The sequence below is a fragment of the Silene latifolia genome, chromosome 4, assembly GCF_048544455.1.
Source record: "Silene latifolia isolate original U9 population chromosome 4, ASM4854445v1, whole genome shotgun sequence".
Lineage (NCBI taxonomy): Eukaryota > Viridiplantae > Streptophyta > Magnoliopsida > Caryophyllales > Caryophyllaceae > Silene > Silene latifolia.
This window is the reverse complement of record NC_133529.1, coordinates 67,814,245-67,830,929: the sequence shown is the minus strand read 5'-3', so window position 1 is coordinate 67,830,929 and position 16,685 is coordinate 67,814,245. Positions and strand designations below refer to the sequence as shown.

Below are 16,685 nucleotides of genomic sequence, written 5' to 3'. Positions count from 1 at the left end.
AGCAAAAAGGTGGAAAGTTCGTCTGTTTTCCTTGCTGCAGGTACAGATGAAAATAATGCAGGAGCTGTCAATGGTTATTGTGCAATTAATGTCAGTCAAAGTGGGAGTGATGACGCTAAAGCTGGTAAGAAAGGAGTAAGGACGAGGAAAGTTTGCGCGTATGTGGATGTCAACTATTCTCCTCCTAATTATTCAAATACAAGCTCGTGGAGAATGAAGAGGATGGTTAATGTTGCTGAGGTGACGTCCTCCAGTCAGAAGCCCTCCGAGGGGCTGCTGAATTGCTTTGAGAAGTGAGCGGGGAAATGCCCCGTGTAACAAATTGTATAAACAATTTTTAATTTCCGTCGGATTTTATTTATTGCATTTAATTAGGACAATTAGAATTTAGACATTTTTAGCGTAATTCAGAAGACTATAGACTGTTACTATTCATATTTGGTATTTTGGGATATTTTTGCAAGTGTTTTTATGCAGGTTTGGGGAGATTATACGCAAATTCAAAGGCTTACACGAGGAAAAGAGCTCGATCGAGTACAATATTGCTTATGAGTCACATATTGCTGCTGTTATAACACCTCCGCCCCAGTTTGGGAGCAAATTGGAGGAATATTACTTTGTTTCTCTTTTTACAGGTCTTGACAGGTTCGAGGACCCGGGAGGTGAGATGACTGCTCTCAAGTTGAAGTCTGGAACTACCCAGATAGATGACCCTGGAGGAGGTTTTGAGGAAGTTATGTCGTCTAGGAAGTTGCTGCGTGCCGACGTTAGAGATTGGGATCCCGATGATTGGAGAAGCTGTTGTTCTTCCGTTGCCATGCTGTGGAGGCCGGAAGCAGATATGACGATTGCTGAAGTTACTACTTCCAGTCAGAGGCCTATTAGTGGGCAATTACTTTGTGTTGCTGGTTGACAAACGGGGGTCGAGCTAGCACCTTCTAATCTAGCGCTACTGGGAGGCAGCCCGGAATTTTAGAACTTTTTATTTATTTTTGAACATTTTATTTAGTTTTGTTGTGTGCCTTAATAATTAGCCTACTCGGCTATAGACTGTGAACAATTTAGCTCTATTTGCTTTGGCAGTACTTTTGTGCGGTTGCTATTTGCGAATTTGCAGGTACTCTTGCATTCTGTTAGCAATTTAGCTGCTCTAAAGCTGGTAGCTGTGACCTCCCTTGTTGCTGGCTGGTTTGGGGAGGTCCACCTTTCCCTCTTTCGCGTTATCCTGTGAGTTCCTTAGCTCCTTTTCTACTTCATCTTCTTAGTTTGCATTTTTCCTTTTCCCATATTTTGCTGTTGTTAGTTGTTGTGTACAATGAGGACATTGTTTAGTATCAAAGATAAACCTAATACTACTAACTGAAGCTAGCGGTAAATAGGGTCGATCTCCACAGGGAGGCTATTGTTTCTACTTGCTAATTTAAGTTTATCATATGTCATAGGATGGGGGTTTGAGTATTTGAACTAAACTAATAAGGTCAAGAGAAAGAAAGAGAGCAAATAAGTAGAGAGTAAATAAGTAAAGAGAAAGCAGCTAAGACAGTCGGTTCACCATGATTCTCAAGTAATGTAGTCTAAGGTCTCAGGTAATGCAAGTCTAATCTACGGAGCAATGAATATCTCCTTCCGGTCTCAATTCGCCCTAAGACACTAATAGCTTAGCTTCCGCCCTCACTACGTGCCCTAATGTTCGCTACAGGTCTTACCCCTTCAAATCTTCCGATCTAGGTCAAGGTGTACCGCGGTTTAATGACTAACTGCGTCGACTCAATTAGACAAGAACAGTTAAATCTAGCGATTAACAACATAGATCAAATTCGCGTTAAACCTAATTACTTATTTCACGATTCCCTTAAAATCATGGCTCCCCTATGTCTTAGCAAGGGAGAATTAACTAAACATGGCAAGAATAAAACTAATAGCAATAGGAACAACTAAATTCGACATAACAAAAGATGGATTTAGAGAAGAAGCAATAACTACTACTTGATATAATAACAAATAGTAACAATAAGTAAAAGAGCAAGGAATTACGAGATGCAAAAATAGTTAAAAGCTAGAATTAAATTAAAGAGAGACAAGGGATTACGTAGTTAGATCCGGAAAAATAGAGAGGGAAAAATGAACAGTAGAACAGTGATGAAAGAAGTCCCCCCCCCCCCCCCCCCCCCCTATTGTAACCTAATTATCTCTTATATAGTAGAAGAGATATTTTTTATAACATAAAACTAAATATAAGATAGTCTCGACATAAGATAAGCTTCGTCCGACTCGATTAGCTCGATCTAACAACATAAAGGACTCAAGGTGGTCGATCCAAAAGAGCAGCTGGTCGATCGAAATGTGTGTATTTCAGAGTTCTCGATCGAGAGCTTCAGCGCGTAATTTCCTGCTTCGCGCACTGAACTTCAAACGGCCGCCATTTCTTCGTTACTTGTCGGAATCAAGCGATTCTCATGGCGTTGGAAATTTAAGAGGATAAGATTTCACCTCCAATTAGAACCACCTGATTATCAGTTGTAGAACTCGAGATATAGCTCTTCAAAGTAGGCCCTAGTAGTTTGAAGCTCTTCCTTTGTCCGCTAAGCTTCCTTACTCCTATGCGCATCACCAAAATGGTAGTTCCTAAGCTCCAAATCTAATTGTCTCCTAAATGTAACCGCCTAAAAATTTACTCGATCGAGTGAAATTTGATCGATCGAATGGTTCCAGAATGCTCGATCGACAAAAGCTAAAAAGGGGAGTATTCGACCGAGTAAATTTTTACTCGATCGAGTGAACTGCATACAAGAGCTCTCGATCGAGTGGTTTAAAATCACTAGATCAAGTGGATTTGCAAGGGCTACGCAGGAAGTGTTTTCTAAACTTCCTACTTTCCTCCTTTATTTCATTATTTCGTTCATTATTCACTTTTCCCCTTTATTTGCGATAAATCCTCCCTAAAACCTCCATTAATCTTGCCCAATACCAAATCCACCACCTACAAATCGTTCCTTGCTAATTAAACGACATTTGCCCTCTACTTTCCCCTTGATTATTGTTGTTTTACACGGTCAATTAGAGGAGTTAGGGTTTGCGGCTTTTCGATCGAAAAATCGCCCAAATTTGCTTGTTTGTGTCTCGATTAATTGCTCTGTGTAGGTTCCTTATCATCAAGTAAGTAATTCCTACTCTTCATTGTCTTTTAATTGCATTAATTTTTGCTTTTTATGAAGATAATTAGGAATTAGGGTTTCGGGATTTCCTTTTGGGTCGAATTTTTCGACTATTATTGTGCTTCCATGCTTCATTTGCCTTACTTGATGATTAATTCCCTTACCCCATTGATGTTCACATGTTTAATTCAAATTCTTTTGAGAAATTTGTGATTAGGGTTCTTGACAGTCGAAATTTTCGACTGAAAATTGTGTGTTATCTCCTGTTAATACGTCATAGAAAACGTCATTTCATGATCATCCCCCTTATCCCGTCACTGATTACTTGTTTCATTCGAATTTTTGAGGAAAAATTTGGGAATTATGGGTTGTTTAGTCGAAATTTTCGACTGTCCATGGGGAATTTTCTGCTGTTACTTCGTTAATTAATTATCGTTTTCCCCTGCCCTTTTTTACTAGGATGGATTCTAGCTCTATGCCTTCTACGAGCTCGACTTTTAGTCCGTCCTTGTCTGAGACGGTGGTCCCTGCTGTCACCACCGCCTCCACTTCCGTTAGTACCGCAGCTCCTGTGTTCTTAGTTTATGCTGTTGGTACCGTTTTTACTGCTGCTAGCTCTATTTCAGCCTCTACCTCCGTCACAGCCACTGCTGCTAGCCGTTCTTCCTCTGTGGCGGTCTCTGCTGCTTTTTCTGTAGCAGCCTCAGCTAGTACTTCAGGTACGGTGACCACCCATGTTGCGTGGTCACCCGCAGTCACAGCTGCTTTACGGGCAGCTCTAGTTCCTCGTACCGTCAGTGGACGGTCTTCTACTTCAGGTTCTAGAGGCCGGGGTCGCGGTCGTGCACGAGCTACACCTACTGTTGGCCGTGTTACCATCCGAGTGGATGACACTCTTGACTCCCACCCTGAGTACCCGCACAGGTAACTTTTGTTAATGGTGTACATCGTACTAGATTTTATAACTTAGTTGACTGCGAGTTTCTACATACGCGTTTCCTTTGCCGTACGTCACTTGAGAGGCTCGGTTTCTATGAGCCAGATTGTGAGCTTTTATGAGGCACGGGGATGGCCGGACTTATCACTATGAGTGGCCATACCTTTCGGGAGCTGAGTCTTGAGTTCTTCAACTCCTTCACCTTCTCCTCCGGGGAACACGATGCTGCCCCCACTAGTCTTTCCGTGTCCTTCCGATTGTTTAACCGGACTTTTTCGATGACATTGGAGGAGTTTGGTACTCGACTCGGACTTTCTTTTACGGGCGCCACTGTTGCCCCTAGGAAGGTCCTCCGTCAGCTTTGGCAGGCCTTTGCCCAGACCACCTTTCCCGAGCGAAAACTCGCTTAGGTCCACCTTCCCCCTGCTCGTTACTTTCTCCGACTGATGGGGAGTACTATTTTTGGCCGAAAGGAGCCAAACAATATCAACAACAACGAGCTCTCCATTTTAGGTGGTTACCTGAACATCGACTGCGAGGGTCCCTTTACCCTCAACATCGCATACTTGACCGCCCAGTAGTTCCAGGCTCAGGGAGAGAAGATCACGGGCACTATCGTCTGCGGTGGCATAGCCACCATTATTGCCCGCTCTCTCCTCCCTGCCTTGCCTCGTGACCTACCGTACATAGAGGGAGATAGGTACCTGAGCCTAGCGTCTATGCACTCTCAGACCTGGCTGACTTCTGATTACCGGACCTGGAAGATAGATGGTTCCTTGTCCGTAGACCTACCTTGCACCACTCTCCCTCGTCTAGTACCTTTGCTTACTGTTGCACGGGGCGCCCGACCACCACCTTTACCCGAGTACCACCTGCCGATCCGACCACCTACTACCTTACACGCTTCTAAGAAGTGGCGTAGACTTGAGACTGGAGAGGGATCCGCACCTTCCGCGAGTGGTTAGCCCTCCACGACCACACCTACCTCAATCCCTACTCCTACTCCTGCGCCCGACCAGGCACAGTCGGTTCTTCCGGCTAATTTTGTTTGTCCTCCACACTTTGAGGCGTCTGCGGTCATGGACCAAGGGCTCCGTGACAGTTTGTTGTTGAGATGGCAGAGAGAGAGGCTCGTATGGAGCGGGACATAGCTCTCACTTTGTTCCCTCTATACGAGTATCACATGAGGCGACACCGTCTGATCCCAGAGGGTTGGCCATACCCTTCCTTTTACCGGTACCCAGCTGAGGGGTACCCGGAGCCTGCTAGTGAGGAGGAGGAGGACGAGGACCCGGCGGCGGCGGCGGAGAGAGCTCGAGCTGAGCAGAGAAGGAGGAGAGAGTAGGAGGTTGACCCGGACTACACTGTGACGGTGGAGGACGTGATAGAGGAGGCTGACGAGTAGCTGCTGGTCTACTCACTTCCCCAGTTTTCAGGCTGGTTTGGGGAAGTTCGTGTTGTGTATGTCTATTCTCACTCTTTTATTTTCTTTTGTCTCCTTTTTATTTTATTGTTTTCCTTTCTTTATTGGTTGTATATTCCTGTTCCCCTGTATATATCTGCTGGTGTATGCTGGAGGACAATGAGGGTGTTGTCCGTTTTGGTTTGGGGAGGGTATTGCATCCTTTTGAGTCTGCATTTGCATTTGTTTTGCATTCACGTTTATATTTTCAGCTTGCATTGTTTATTTATTTCTTAAAATCATAAATACAAAAACAACAAAAATTAGAAAATTCCAAAAAAATTATAAAATATCACGTTTATTTTTGCATATAGGTTGAGTCGGAACGGTCGATTTCCGTGATGATATTGCACTATAACTTGTCATTTTACTTGAGCCTTGCACTTTCATTGACAGTTATTAGCTTTGTCATATGCATAGTCTACGATTTTTTGTTCAAATATAGCTGGCTGTTTAGACTTGACCTGATAAATCGGCAACCTACTTACAATTTCTGAGATTTAGAGCCTTATAACTGGTGACATTCATGACCGGTTTACATAGGAATTGAGAGTAGTACTCCTTGCATAGCACGTTCATCATTTTTGCACTCTTATGACATTCGATTTCTTGTCAAATGCACACATTCGGGTTTGTGGTCGGTGTCACATGCAGGGAGGTGCTTGCAAATTTTCCCCTTTTTCTTATATTTTTCACCCATTCAGCTCAACTTAAGCCAAAACTTGCCTTTTTGACCCATTAGCTACATCCCAAACTGAGCCTCCCTAGTCAAGCTAGTTTAGTATGTCTTTTGTGGTATGCGTTTTCCGTCTGCAGTTTGGCCCGTATCATTTTGATTGGAGTTGGTGTAAATAAAGGAAGGAGAAAAAAAAAGGAATTGAAAAGAAAAAAAAAGGAAAAAACCTGAAGAAGAAAAAAAAATGAAAAATGAATGATTCACGTAAGTCAGAGAAAGGAAGAAAAAGTTGATAACAATATTTGATTTGTATCAGTTGATTCATTAAGACGGTATTAAAAAAGGGAAGTTTGTGACCGTCTAACTCCTCCGTTCTTATTCCATATTTTTGAGGAGATGGTGTATGTGATTAGTGAGTTGTGTGCCAAATGAAGGGCACTTGTACTTTATTTTTCAGTCAGTTGAGATTCGGACGGTCTTATATGGTCCTGTTTAGGAACTAGCATGGCGCTTTTACCTCCACATTTCCATAACTTGTTTTGCCTTTTCTCACCTGAACCTCACTATTCCCATATCATTTGTAAGCCCTCGGCTGTGACGGACATTATTGGTTGGATTGTGTGCATTAGTACGTGAATTATCTTTCATTTTTGTTGCGTGCATGCTATGTAGGTCGCAGTTTAGGTGAGTGGCTGTTTCTCTTTCTCTCTTTCACATATATTATTCGCCCTTTGCTTCATGAGAGAAGAGTGACCACGTGAGAGTCCGATTTTGTTGGTCTTGCAAGGTCGATAGGTCGGCTATATTTCTGAACAACTCATAACTCGTTTGCGTATTGACTGCATAACTGTAATTGTTAATTTTTGTTGCATTAAATTGGTTCAAGTAGACTAGTTAAGCTAGCTCTGAGTTTTCATTTCCGTTCCATTAGTTGCATTTTAGTTTACTCGGGGACGAGTAAAGGTTCGGTTTGGGGAGATTTGATACGTGCATTTTGTATAGTCTTTTTAGCCTATTTTAGCACGTATTTCCATGTACTTTTGTACTGTTTATATCGCATTATGCCCCGAATTGGCTACTTTGGTTCGTTTTGTCCGTTTTGTAGGAATGAACGTGAAAGTAGTGGAATCATACCATTTTCGTCCTACTTTGCATGCATTTTGAGGAGACGGGATTTTTCAGAGCGAGATCTTGCATTGGGATGCGTGAAGGAACGGTCTACGAAGCAGTCGGCTACGAGTTGGAGTTGTTTCAGAGGAAGAATACTCGATCGAGCCCTTTTATTGGTCGATCGAGTGGTTTTTGTGGCTGAGTTGGTCGATCGAGTGGTTTGTTTTACTCGATCGACAGTGCTGGAATTGGAGGTTACTCGTTCGAGCTCTATTTCTACTCGATCGAGTATATTTCTTGAAGAAGTACTCGATCGAGTTGTTTCAAATTGCTCGATCGAGTGGTTTGGTCTTTAATGGGCTTTAATTAGTCCGTGAACTTATTCTTAGCTTATGGACTTAGCTTATTTCTATTTAAACGCACAATAATTAGGTCATTAGGATCTTATTATCGATTATTCATTTTTTAGCAATTACGTTTACTGCTTTACACTTTCTTCTCTCAAAAACTCTCTACTGTAACTTTTGCTTTCGGATTATTTCTCGCTCGGATTTATTTGTTCTTTACGCCGGATTCTTGCGATTGTAATCTATCTCTCTTCTTTATTCTTAATCTTTCATTTATTTACTTTAATTACTTGTTTTGTTCTCTTTAATTTCGGCTCTAAGTCTTTTATGCACATTTATTATTGTTTTATCATGTTTAATATTAGTTATTTCATTGTTATTAGTCTTGACAATATTTATAGCATGAGTAGCTAAATCATTTCATGTTAGGATTAGGGGATCTACGGTAGAAATGTGACGATGTAGTGAATAGGTTAGATGAATTATTTGTGAGACTCTGTCCTCATAGCAATATAACTGTATTTACCGACTTAGTTGAGTGCACGCTTCTGAGTTACCCTTTAATCTGGTTAAATTTAATCCTGGATCGGAAGATTGGACTGAATAGACCTGCTATGAAAAGTAGAATACCCCGACGAGGACGGAAGTTAAGTTAGTGGGAATCTAGGATAGAAAGTGGACCGGAAGGACCTTTCCATATCCGTCTCACAGTAATTTATCTAGACTATTTGCAGTTGAGTCACTGGACTACCGTAGTGAACCGAAGTCCTGACATGTCCCTTCTTTATTGATAGTTTATCTCTATTTCCTGCCTTCACTGCTCTTTCCTTGTTTCTCTTTCTTTACACCTTTTAGTTTAGAAAATCAATTATAAACCCCCCATTTTGTGACCAAATAGACGGACTCTTTACAGATATCTTGCGTCCCTGAGGAGATCGACCTGACTTCCCTAGCTATATAGTTAGTTTAGTTAGTTATTTTTGATAGGTATACGACTGTCCTGTCAAACATCTCACAAATCCATAAATTACAGATTATCTCGTTCAACCAATCCTTAAAAGCGTATGATCAATAAATAACTCCTCAACGGATATATCATAAAATCTTTCATAACTCACTTATTTCCAATAACGATTCTTATTCCTCAAATTATATTCCAATTAAAGACGAGCATAGTCTCCAAAATTCTCAACGTGCTCAATCTAAACTCCACGATTAATGCATCCTTTGAGTCTGCATTTGGATTTGTTTTGCATTCACGTTTCTATTTTTCAGCTTGCATTGTATTTATTTATTTCATAAAATCATAAAATCCAAAAAAATTAGAAAATTCTAAAAATTAATAAAATATCCACGTTTATTTTTGCATATAGGTTGAGTCGGAACGGTTGATTTCCGTGATGATATTGCACTGTAATTTGTCATTTTACTTGAGCCTTGCACTTTCATTGACGGTTATTAGCTGAGTCTTACGCATAATCTACGAGTTTTTGTTCAAATATAGCTGACTGTTTAGACTTGACCTGATAAATCGGCAAACTACTTACAATTTCTGAGTTTTAGAGTCGTATAACTGGTGACATTCATGACCGGTTTATATAGGAATTGAGAGTAGTACTCCTTGCATAGCATGTTCATCATTTTTGCACTTTTATGACATTCGATTTCTTGTCAAATACATACATTCGGGTTTGTGGTCGGTGTCACATGCAGGGAGGTGCTTGCAAATTTCCCTTTTCTTACATTTTTCACCTATTTAGCTCCACTTAAGCCAAATTTAGCCTTTTTGAGCCATTAGCTACATCCAAAACTGAACCTGCCTAGTCAAGCTAGTTTAGTATGTCTTTTGCGGTATGATTTTCCGTTTGCGGTTTGGCCCGTGTGTATTTTGACTGGAGTTGGTGGAGATGAAGGAAGGGAGTATGAGTATGAATTGAAAAAAAGAATTGAGAAAAAAAAAGGAAAAAAAAAAAGGAAAACGTGAAAAGAAAAAGAAAAGAATATGAAAAAAGAGTCAGACGTGTGAAAACCAGAAAAAGAAGAAAAAAAAATTGAAAAAGTTAATAATTTGGTTTATTTTATTCTTTAAGACGGTATTAAAAAAGGGAAGTTTGTGACCGTCTCACTCCTCCGTTCTTATTCATAAATTTTTGAGGAGATAGTGTGATTGGATGGTTAGTTGTGTGCCAAATGAAGGGCACTTGTGTTTATTTCTTAGTCATTTGAGATTCGGACGGTCTTGTATGGTCCTGTTTAGGAACTAGCTTGGCGCTTTTACCTCCATATTTCCATAAATTGTTTTGCCTTTTCTCACCTGAACCTCACTATTCCTATATTATTTGTAAGCCCTCGGCTGTGACGGACATTGTTGGTGGGAATGTGTGCATTAGTACTCGAATCGTCTTTCATTTTTGTAGCATGCATGCTATGTAGGTCGCAGTTTAGGTGAGTGACTGTTTCTCTTTCTCTCTTTTACATATAATTCACCCTTTGCTTCATGAGAGAAGAGTGACCACGTGAGAGTCCGATTTTGTTGGTCTTGCAAGGTCGATAGGTCGGCTTTATTTCTGAACAACTCATAACTCGTTTGTGTATTGACTGTTATAGTTGTAACCAATGGTTTTTGTTGCATTAAATTGGTTCAAGTAGACAAGTTATAGCTAGCTCTGAGTTTTCATTTCCGTTCCATTAGTTGCATTTAGTTTACTCGAGGACGAGTAAAGGCTCGGTTTGGGGAGATTTGATACGCGCGTTTTAGATAGTCTTTTTGTTGGTCACTTAGCTGCCACTGCTTTGTCAAAGACTGCAACATCGTCTTCAACTCAGATAGCTCACTTACCCCACTTGAAGATGATGCACCTTGATTGGGAGGAGGAAAGGAAGGAGGCTTTTGAAAGCCTTGTTGAGCCTTATGAGGAGGGACATATGGCTGCTGCTGCTGCGGTGGAGGAGTGGGATTGAGCACATTTTGACTTGTCCACCTCAAATTGGGATGGATAGCCCCTTGGTTGTTATAATAAGAACCTCCTCCTTGCCTATATTGTTGTAAAGCAAGGACTTGTTCTTTCTCCGTAAGACAGTCAATAGCAGTATGACCGTCATTGCTTCCACACCTCTCACATGTGACGGTGTCCTGTCTAGTCAACAGATGAACCGTCTGTTAATCTGCAGCAGGTTGCAGTTCTAATCTATCAAACCGGGCATTCATGGCTTCCAACTGAGCCACAACGGCCTTGTCAACCGCGTGAACTGTTCGAATACCGTCTCGTGGGTTCCCATATTCAGCACAATGGGTCGCCATCTCCTCAATAATGGCTCATCCCTTATCATCATCAGTATTCTTTTGAAAACTTCCGTTGGATGAGGCGTCAAGTATAGCTCTGTGGTCATCGTACAACCCATTGTAGAACTGATTTGACAGGAACCACAGATCAAAACCATGGTGAGGAAGAGACCTCACCAACCTCTTGAACCGACACCAAGCTTCATAGAAAGTCTCATCAGGTGCCTGTTTGAAACTAGTAATGTTTGCCCTCAGCTGATTAGTGCGCTGCGGAGGGAAATACCTTTTATAGAAAGCAAGCGCGAGAGTCTCCCAATTCGTGATACCCGCGGCCGTACGGTCCAAGTCAGTCAGCCACTCCCTGGCTGAGTCAGTCAAAGAAAAAGGAAACAACACCTCCTTAATCTTGTCTTGAGTTACCCCCTTTGTGGCGGGGATAGTAGAGCAATAATCCGTAAAGACCTTCATATGCTTCCCCGGGTCTTCACCTGCCACACCTCTAAAGAGATTTCTCTCCACCAGATTGATATAAGACGGACGGATGTCAAAAGTATTGCCATCCTCAGTCTGGAGATTGAAACCCTTGGGAATAGATGATGATGTAGGCTCCGAATGACTTGCAATATTCGGCATCTTTACTGGTTGGTTTACAGAACTGAGATTATCTTCTATTAAAGATTGATCTTCTGTAAATAGGAAATGTTGTAGCTCGGGTTCGAAATTACTCAAGTCTTCCTTTCGTGATTCTTTTTGCAGACGGAGTCTATGCCTAAACAGTCGCTCTGGCTCAGAATCAGCTGAAACTAACTCCGACCTGTTTGACCTGGGCACACACAACACTAAAAGAGATAAATGAGAACTGCCCCAAGGAATAAAAATTCCCTGAGACGGTAAAATAAACGAAACAAAAACAGATAGGGTTATTGCCTCCCCGGCAACGGCGCCAAAATTTGACAGGGCAGTCGTATACCTATCAAAAATAACCAACTAAACTAACTATATAGCTAGGGAAGTCGGGTCGATCTCCACAGGGAGGCAAGATATCTATAAAAGGTCCGTCTATTCGGTCACAGTATGGGGTTTGTAAATTTGGTTTTCTAAACTAAATAGGCTTAAGGGAAAGAGAAATAAATAAGAGCAGTAAATGGGAGAAAACAAGGATAAGAATATCAATAAAGAGAGAACATGTCGGGACTTCGGATCACTATGGTAGCTTGTTGACTCAACTGCAAATAGTCTAGATAACTCATTGTGAGACGGATGCTGAAAGATCCTTCCGGTCCACTTTCTATCCTAGATTTCCACTAACTTAACTTTCGTCCTCGTCAGGGTAGTCTACTTTTCATAGCAGGTCTATTTAGTCCAATCTTCCGATCCAGGATTAAATTTAACCAGATTAAAGGGTAACTTAGAAGTGTGTACTCAACTAAGTCGGTAAATACAATTAAAATGCCATGGGTACAGGATCTCACAAATAAGTCATATAACCTATTCGCTACATCGTCACAATTCTACCATAGATCCCCTAATCCCAACATGAATTAAATTAGCTACTCATACTATCAATATTGTCAAGATTAATAATAATGAATGAACTAATAACAAACATATTGAAATTGTAAGAAAATTGCATAAAAGAGATTAGGGCAGAAATTAAGAGAATTAAACAAGAGAATTAATGCAAACAAATGAAAGATTAAGATTAAAGGAGAGTAAGAGATTACAATAGCGAGAATTCTGGCGTAAGGAACACAAGATCCAAGCAAAATAATCCAATAGCAAAAGTTACAGTGAAAGAGTTTAGGGAAAAGAGAAAGCAGCGTAATTAAGAGTGTTAAGCAGTGAAAGATAGATAAGATCCTCTAAATGACCTAATTATTCGAACTTAAATAGGAAATAACAAGTCCATTAACGAAAATAAACATTCACGGATTAATTAAGGCCCGTGAAACCTCAATCCACTCGATCGAGCAGTTTGAAACAGCTCGATCGAGGACTTCAGCCGGCAAACCATTTGATCGAGTAGAAATATTACTCGATCGAGTAACCTTGAATTTCAGCAATTCGATCGAGTACAGCAGATTGCTCGATCGACCTCCTCAGCTTGTGAAACCACTCGATCGACTAAGAAAAGTCTTCGATCGAGTGTTCTTCCTCCAAAAGAGCTCCAAACTCGTTGCCGACTGCTTCGTAGACCATTCCTTCACGCATCCCAATGCAGTATCTCGCTCTGAAAATCCCGTCTCCTCAAAATGCATGCAAAACAGGACGAAAATGGTACGGTTCTACTACTTTCACGTTCATTCCTACAAAATAGACAAGACGAACCAAAGTAGCCATTTCGGGGCATAATGCAATATAAACAGTACAAAAGTACATGGAAATACGTGCAAAAATAGACTAAAAAGACTATCTAAAATGCACGTATCAACGATAACATTCAATTCGTTCCCCTCAATTTATCCTCGATCCATAAATAACTCACATAACTTTTCCTTTGACATAGACAAAAATCTAACAATTCTAACCATTAAGAGCATAAGCCACAATATTCCTAAATATTACCACAAGATAAATCAACCTTTCATGTCTCTCACTTCTAGTGAAACTGTCAAACCACAATCATACATCTTATGCCAAATATCACCACCCTTTATCATCAAAATGATTTTCTCAAGTACATAAAAGTTTTTAACAACCACTTATCCCAAATGAGACTTTATCTTAACAACCACTATTCCCAAATTAAAGTAAACTTCATCTCAACAACCTCTAATCCCAAAGGAAACTTCATCTTACAAATCTCTATTCCCAAAGTAAACTTCTTCGTTACCAAACTCATAATATAAACGCTCTTTTCTTTCATACTTCAACATCCCAACCTGTCAAACAATCCTAACTTGACGCCTCAAGAAACCACAAGGGGCCAACCTCAAAATCACCTCAAGCAGGGACAACACTACCAATTAATCCAAAAAGGATGAAAGTACGATAAGAATAAAGCTCGGGTTATCAAGGATTAAACGTTTTGACCGACATAACCAAAATGCACGACACGTAACATGTAAGAAACATTTTAAAACCGACCAACTTTAAAATCAACAAGGCATGCTCGACAGTCATAAGTGAACAAAACATTTAATACACTTAATAACGATGAACATTGAAGCACAAACTAACAAATACATAAACAACACATTTAGTACAATTAATAACGATACGACACACTAAGGAATAAATAAACAAGTGCATAAATAAAACATGTAAAACAGTTATTAAAGATACGAAACATTAAGGCATAAACAAACAAGTGCATGAACAACACGTGTAATACAATTAATAGCGATGCAAAACATTAAGGCAATAAAAGTAAGTACATGAACAATACATGTAATATAATTAATAAAGATGTGAAACGTTAGGGCATAACAAATAAGTACATGATCGATACATGCAATACAATTAATAACGATACGAAACATTAAGGTATAAACAAACAAGTCCTTAATGGTTTCTACCCCATTTACTCTCACTCATTTACTAAGTCAATTTATTTTAGTCATTAACTACGCGAGATTTGGGAGCGTGTTCGCTCTGATACCAACTGTAACCATCCGGATTATAAAACAAAGGGAAAACGTATAATAAAATATATATCAGAGTATAACAATAATAAAAGGGTCAAGGTGGCGGAAACACTCGACCAATCCGGTTCGCTACTAAATCCAAAACCAAAACTAATACATTATTCAAGGGTTCTCAAGCGGAACTGAAAACAAAATCCTAATTCATTATTAATCTCGCCTCTCGAAGCATCCCAACGAGCATCATCAAGCTGCAACATCTGATCAACCTGAGAAGGGGGTCGACAATTCAGTCTGGAGTAACTAGATGCTCTCCCAGCCATGTTTACAACAATTGAATATAATCAACAATCAATAACAATTGAAAGGCATAAACAGTAAACATGAGAGATCATCTATACTCATGAAAACCCAATACAACTTACCATGACTTAATCAATCTTAAATGGACGAAATCACGCAAACCTAGATCATATGCAACCACTAGACCATGTATACTTACAACCAAAGTAACACACGACCCATAACAACTAAGGCACAATGCTAGCATTAAAGCATAGCGAACATGGTAACACACAATCCACAGCAACTGAAGGCACAAAGCTAGCAACAAAGCATAGCGAATAGAGCGAACGCCCGTTAGAGCGTATAACCACTGCCTCTAACTTGCCAGAGCATATAACCACTACCTCTAGCTGACGGAGCGTATAACCACTGCCTCCATCGGTGTGGAGCGTATAACCACTGCCTCCACGGTACTATGTATAGCGTATAACCACTGCCTATATGTCTAAGACCTGGCCAGACTCTCGGTAAACCAAACAACACTCGGGACCCAGAGCATATAACCACTGCCTCTGGCCACCCCCGAACACAGACCAAAATAAATCTCGTATCAACGGGTGGCGTTGGTTCATTCCGATAGTATATAACTGATACTACCGTCACCTATTCAACCAGCCAACAAAAAAATGCACAGTATGATTGACTGTACCAACACGCGTGAACAACATCACGACTCAACTCATAGGATAGTATAACTGACCATCCTACTTATCATATGAACACGAGTAACCAAAGACATAAGCAACACAAGGACATAACATGTTGAACACATGAAACAAGTATAAGCAACCAATGTTATAGTAACTTCAGCTATAACCTTAACAATAACCTTCCCTCGTAACCCAATGTTATATTAGCTTTAGCTATAACATTGACTTCATTAGCCTAATGTTACATTAGCATTAGCTATAACATCGAAATGTGACTTAAGTTATAGTAGCCCAGCTATAACATTGAGCTATAATCTCAAAGTTATACGGCTCCACCTATAAATTTATCACAACCTCAGAGTTGTACCAACCCAGCTATAACATTGAGCCATAATCTCAAGGTTATACTACTTTAGCTATAACTCTAGGTCTTCTACCATACCACCACCAAGCCGCCACTAGGGTTTCCATTGGGAACCCTAGCCGCGCACCAAACGCCCAAAAACGAGGCATAAGCAACATACGTTATGCAAATTTAACGGTAAAACACATACATAATCACACAAACACAATTAACATGATAGTAAACAATCAAACACGCACTAATTACAGGAATCAATTATTAAATCATGTAAATTACATCCAATTGGCATAAACACAATTAAAGGAAAACACCTAGTTACCTTTTTAGCAATTAATAAAAACATCCATGAAGAAAACAACCAACAAAGCCTTGTCTCCAACACGTGTCAACGTCCCCAAAAATCGACTTTAAAGAATACCCGAATTCAAATCCATGAATTCACCATAAAAGACCCTTCTTGTTCTGTACCCATTAAAAATAAGAGACCATAAAGGTAGGTCTAAAGGTCCATACAAATAATCCCCATAAAATTATTTGGAGATAAATATGTTGTAAAGATAAGAGCAAGGATTATGAAAATATATTTTGTGTATGAGCTTGGAGGAAGAAAAGATATTCAACAATGGAGTAAAAGGGAGAAAAGAAGAACAAAAGAAGGAGAAAGGGAGAAGAGCTGCCGCACGTCTTACGTAAGGAATAAAAGGAGAGCAACCTAGTTGCTAGCTTAGGGATTCATATTTATAAGAGGTTAACAAGTGGGTTTTGGGTCCAT

At 40.2% G+C, this 16,685-nt stretch overlaps 1 non-coding gene across 1 annotated transcript; it reads left to right on the top strand.

Moving 5' to 3' along the window:
- The first annotated feature begins 11,121 nt into the window (after positions 1-11,121).
- LOC141653969 (small nucleolar RNA R71) lies at positions 11,122-11,227 on the top strand. The gene has a single exon (XR_012547555.1). It is a non-coding gene; the product is annotated as a small nucleolar RNA R71 (small nucleolar RNA).
- Positions 11,228-16,685: the final 5,458 nt, after the last annotated feature.